A 6447-nucleotide genomic window follows, 5' to 3' on the forward strand; every position below is an offset into this window, starting at 1 on the left:
ACCCGGTGGCCATTTCTAGAGTTTTGAGTAGTCCTCTTTATCATCAAACTAATACACACACACACACACATGCTGCCCCTTGATGTCTCTTGGATCAACACTGCTTCTTTCATTTACTCTGATGAGTCTTACAGTCATATTTCTGGTTTAGCTATTTCTCCTCAAGTTGAGGCCAATACACACAGCTGCCAAGGTATCTCCTGGATGTGTGCCAAGAAAAACTGCTGTGGACCAAAGCTGACACTGAACTCATTATCTTCTCCTCAATGTGCATTTTATCTTGACTTCCTTCATAAGAAGTACCATTAACACCCATTGAATTTCCTTTCCCTTACTCCCACATCCTCTTGGGTCTCACAGTTAAAGCAAACCTGAGATCTCTTTTCTCATGTTTATCCGCATCACCACAACCACCATTGTCTGTAAGCTGGGTTACCATATCAGCAGCGCAACAGGAGCCCTGCCTCTGGTTTCTTCTCACCTCATATCATGACTCTGCAGCCAAAATGAAACTCTTCAAATGCTGACTTAAGACATACTCCTGTTATCCCTCCGGGCTCATCTCTTGCTGTTCTATGCCTTGCATTTTCTATTCCAGCCAAACAAAACTTAATTTCAGTGATCAGGAACCTTGTACACAATTCTTCTGCCTGGAGGAGTGCTCTCCCTGGCCCCTTTCTGCTTCACAGGATCACACATCGTTTCCAAGAGAGCTCTTTCACATTCGAGCTATTCCAGATAGATTTCTTATGGGGCCTCGTAGGCCTGTGGTACCTGCTCCTCCAAGAAATCCTGCTAGTGTCCTGTGCTCAGATGGCAGTATGTGTCCCACAGTATTGTAATTGTGTTCGTTTGTGCTTTCTTTCCTTTATGTGTATGTGTGTGAGGTGTGTGTGTGTATGTGTGTGAAGTGTGTGTGTATGTGAGGTGTGTGTGTATGTGTGTGAGGTGTGTGTGTGAGGTGTGTGTGTATGTGTGTGAGGTGTGTGTATGTGTGAGGTGTGTGTGTATATGTGTGTGTGTGTGAGGTGTGTGTGAGGTGTGTATGTATGTATGTGAGGTGTGTGTATGTGTGAGATGTGTGTATGTATGAGGTGTGTGTGTGAGGTGTGTATGTGTGTGTATGTGTGAGGTGTGTGTGTGTATGTGTGTGCAGTTGTCCAAAAAGGGCAAAAGAGGATTCAAGATCTCCTGAAACGGGAATTATAGGTAACAGTGGTGAGCCACACAGTAATGGGTCCTGGGAATAAACTTAGGTACTCTTGCAGAGCGGTGGGGCTTTCAAGCACTGAGCCTTCTCTCCAGACACACAGCTTCATAAAAGCAGAAGTACATAATACCGTGTCATTGCTTTTGTCTCTAGAATTTAGTGCAATCCTTGCCCTGAAGAACTTGCTTTAGAAAATATTCTTCCTTCCTCCTTTTCTTTTTTTCTTTAGCAGTTCTTGGGATGGTCCTAGAGAATCATTTGTGTCCAAAAATATTTGTTGATTTAAAAAAAAATCTCAAACCAAACTCGATAATTTGGAACAATGTAGTTTCCCTTACTTGTTATCAGAATGGCTTAGAATAGTTTTTAAAACTCTATCCTGAACAATTACATTGGGAAAAGGCCCCTCAATGTCATCTGCCACACACCCATTATCAGGCCCTGCTGGACAGAAGTGAGCAGTTGTGTACTGATAAGTCAGCGGTGCTTTTGAAGGAATAATCTAAGAAAAATGTCTACACAGCCCAGCATAGGTGCAATTTAAATATACTCCTTTAGGGGCTTGGGAGATGGGTCGGTTGAATGCTTCATGTAAACATGTTGACATGAACTTGACTCTGCAGCATCCATGGAAAAGCCAGACGTGGCAGGACTGAATCAGGAACCTCAGCATGGGTCAGGGAAACCCATACATACAGCCAGAGGTTATTGGCTATCCAGCCTAGCCAATCAGTGAGCTCCAGGTCAGTGGAAACCTTGCCTCAAAAAATACATAGAGGATGGAGCAAAACAAGGGAAACTCCATGGTGACCTCTGGCCTCTGCATACATAAACGTGGACAGACAGACAGACGCATGTGCACGTGCGCGCGCGCGCGCGCGCGCACACACACACACACACACACACACCACTACATTTTCAATCTGGTTTTCTTTGAGGATCTGAAATCTGAAGACAACAGAGGACTGAAACTTGGGTGACTGAAGTTTAACAGCAGCCAGAGTTTTGAAAGAAAGACAAGTTTAGTTTTGGTAAGAATGGTGTACAGGATCTTGCCCTGCTATTGTAGGGACAACGGTGTGAAAAGACCCAGCCCCAGGCAGTGTATAATCAAAAAAAATGGAGACCACAGGGAGTGACAGGCTGGCTAAGTACGAGGTTGACACCTTTCCTACAGGGCTGGTGCTTTATTTCAAGGACAGTGTATGAAAAGTTTTTAGACATCAGGGCGATGAGTAAAATATCTTTGATAAGGAAGGGAGTGTGTGTGCATCTCTGTGTGTGTAGGTGTGTGTGTGTGTGTGTGTGTGTGTGTGTGTGTGTGTGTGTGTGTGTGTGTAATAGTAAGGAAATAGAGGAATAAAGGCATAGGGACCTCATAGGAAAATATCTAAACCTGAAGTTGTAGGGATGGTGAGGTGGGGCTGGCAATAACGGGATCTCTACAAAAACCTGGGGACCTGGTTCTCTGGCTGGTGAAGGAAAAGAAAAGGATACTGAGCTACCAAATGTCTCTCTACTTTCCCATCACAGTGCCACTGATAAAGAAAGAAAACCAATAGTAGCCCTAGAAAGCTCTGAATACCCAAGAAACAACTCTCAGACCATATGAAGCTCAAAAAGAAGGAAGGCCAAAATGTGGAAGCTTCAGTCCTTAGAGGAAAAAAAAGAAAGGAAAAGAAAAAGGGAAAAAATTAATTGTATATTCATCATATATTATTATGTAACAAATTTTGTGAGCTACAATAATATTTTATAAAATAAATTAATTAATACAAAAGACATTAGAAAATGGGAAGAAAGAAAACCAAGAAAGAACTGAACATAAAACGTATGCTGTAAACGCCATATAAGTTTTTGTGAAAGTCCTCCTTGGAGGCAAAGTTGTCAGAATGTCTGTAGAGCTATGGTTCTAAAATTCAGGGAAGCATTTAAATAAATGACACTGCATGTACTCTGGGATTTTTGTATACGGATACAACCTGTCTTGATCAATCTACCCCTCCTTGATTGAGCTGCACAACTCACCCTATGACTTCTCCCTCTCAACTTACTCTTTTTTTATAACCCACCATGTCCAGTTAATTCTGCTCTTATGTGTGTAGGTGTGGGACCTTCCCCAGGACATGGGCAATGTGCCAAGGACACCCTTGGGAAAAAGTGGCCCTTCCTGATCCCCTAGCCATCAAAACTAATAGGTCAATAGCTCCTCCCAAGGTGACAGGGTAGTGTTCTGAACTGAATACCTGCACTAGGTCTCAGTGGACCAACTAAAAATCAAGATACTCTCCTGCTGAAGTGTTTTGCCCCAAAGAGAAATTAAATATTAGTCAGTGGGAGGAGTCTAGATTAAAGAGCAGCTTCCCCAACAGGCCAGCATGACTCAGCACAATCAGGAGGTTTCCTTGCCCTTGTCCTTACATAAAAAACTTAACACAAAGTAGCTCAGGGTCCGATGCTGTTTCATTATCTTTTCTCTCTGAGGTCAGTAGTTGCCTGTTGTCCTTCTGCTCTGCTCCCTACATACAGCCCAAACCAAACTCCTTTGCTTACCCATCCAAACACTTACTCCATGGAAGCAAGCGTTATCATTCTAACACTGAAAATAAACCCAGCTAAAACTGTAGACACGTGGTGTTTTTGTTCTTCCATAGCATAGTGCAAGACACCAAAAAAGGTAGTAAAGGAGATGACATGCTAAGGGTGATTTATACTTGATGGTTTTCTTCTCTGTGACACTCTGTTAGCTTTAAATAGCTAGAGAAGAGTCAGATGAATTTACATCCTTTGGACATGGCTGAGTGCTCTATACCCTCGAATTAACACTTCCCACTACATTCCAATGCCCTTAGCTACCAACAAGATTACATCTTTACCAATATCACTTTCATGTCCTCTTATTCCTTCTTGCCTTGCTCTTTCTCTTCTTCCCTTCTCTCCCCTTCCTTCTTTTCATTTCTTCTGTTTTTTCTCCTCCTCCTACTGTGATGTGACTCAAATCCAGAACCTCATGAACACTAGCCAAGCACAGTAACCATTACATTTCATACCATATGATTCTTACTATGATGTATGTCTTTCTACTGAAGACAAGAAATTAAGATACAGAGCTAAACAAAGAATTCTCAACTGAGGAATACTGAATGGCCAGAGAAGCATCTAAAAAATGTTCAACATCCTTGGTCATCAGGGAAATGCAAATCAAAATGACCTCAAACCAATCAGAATGGCTAAGATTAAAAACTCAGGTGACAGCAGATACCTGTGAGGATGTGGAGAAAGAAGAATATGCCTTCATTGTTGGTGGGATTGCAAGCTGGTACAACCACTTTGGAAATCAATTTGGAGGTTCCTCAGAAAATTGAAAATAACTCTACCTGAAGACCCAGATATACCACTCCTGGGAATATACCCAAAAGATGTTCCAACATATAACAAGGACACATGCTCCACCATGGTGATAGCAACCTAATAGCCAGAAGCTGGAAAAAACCTAGATGTCCCTCAGCAGAAGAATGGATACAGAAATTGTGGTACATTTATGCAATAGACTACTTACTCAGCTATTAAAATGATGACCTCACATACTTTTCAGATAAATGAATGGAACTAGAAAATATCATCGTGAGTGTGGTAACTCAGACCCAAAAGAACACACATGGTATGTACTCAGTGATAATAGCCCCAAATCTCAGAATACACATGCTATAACTCAAAGACCATATGAAACTTAACAAGTGGAAGGCCAAAGTATTGATACTTCAAACCCATTTAGCAGGTAGAACAAAATAATCCTGGGAGGTAGAGGAAGGGAAGGAACTGGGTGGGAGAGGGAAGTAGGGAGAGAAGGGAGCAGGACCAGGTATGGGAAGAGACAGGAGAGACATTCAGAGGGCCAGGAGAACAAAGAAATAAGTAGCAGTGAGAGGTGGGGAGCTTAGGGAACCACTAGAAAGTCCCGAACACCGGGGATGTGAGAGGCTCCCAGAACCCACAGTAGATAGACACGGCTCCCAGTGTAGGGATGGGGCCACCCACCCATCTAAAAAAAAAAAATTTAACTCAGAATTGTCCCTTTCTAAAGGAAATGCAGGGACAAAAGTAGAGCAGAGGTTGAAGGAAAGGCCACCCAGAGACCACCCCACCATGTGATGCATTCATTCCATCTGCAGACCCCAGACCTCAAGAAGTGCTTGCATACAGGAGTCTGATATGGTTGTCCTCTGAGAGGCTCTGCCAGCACCTAAGACAGATGCAGAAACTCACAGCCAACCACTGGGCTGAGCCCGGGACCCCGGTGGAAGAGTTAGGGGAAGGGCTGAAGGAGCTGAAGGGGATTGCAACCCAATAGGAAGAACAACAGTTACCAAATAACCGGGGAAGGACACAGACCCAGTTGGCAGATGCCATTCAGCACTTTCATAGCTTTGCTAGTGTTGTGTCTGCTATCAAAAGGGAGCAGGTGTGAGTATCTACTCCCCTTTGAATTCTGTTGGGATTTGCACATATCTGGAGCTCTGCTGTTGATCACAGGCGTCTTCGTATTCTTGATTAACTGACCTTTGTTGTCATTGTGCACTTATTCCTCCTTTGCTTGGTGCTGGTTTTTCTCTCTAATGTCTGTGTGTATAGTTATTCAAATATCTTTGAAGTTTATTATGATTAGTATTATTTATAATTATATATTATTATAGTGTATTGTGTATAATATATTAAATAAAATTGTTACTATTACTAGATATTATGAAGTATTTAAGAATATACACTGAGCAGCATAATGAACATGTCAAACTCCCACTTTATCTGTGGTATAAGCATCTCGTGTTAAGTGTTTTTTTGTTTGTTTAACATTGAAGACAGGTTGGATATACGTGGTGATCATCCCTGGTTCTCTCCCTATCACTGAGGTGTGATTGCTGTTATATTTTTGCATTGTGTGGTTGTGTTTAAAAATGGGTTTCTGGTAGATAGAACTAACCATTAAGCCATCTCTCCAGCCCCTATTCATAATCTTTGATACCCACGGGGTCAGTTTCTGAACTGAGCCATGCTAATCTCAACATTGTCAAAGATTTAGCTGTTTAAAACTAGACTGATTGCCCTTTCTCTGCACAGACCTTCAGCCAGCCACATCAAATCTCTTCCCCAGTGCTGCCTCCCGGGTGTTACAGCAGGCACCTGGAACCCCAGAGCACCAAGAAGCACCGGCGGAAACACATCAAGAGATATGGGACCCT

The sequence above is a fragment of the Micromys minutus genome, assembly GCF_963924665.1.
Source record: "Micromys minutus genome assembly, chromosome: 5".
Taxonomy (NCBI): domain Eukaryota; kingdom Metazoa; phylum Chordata; class Mammalia; order Rodentia; family Muridae; genus Micromys; species Micromys minutus.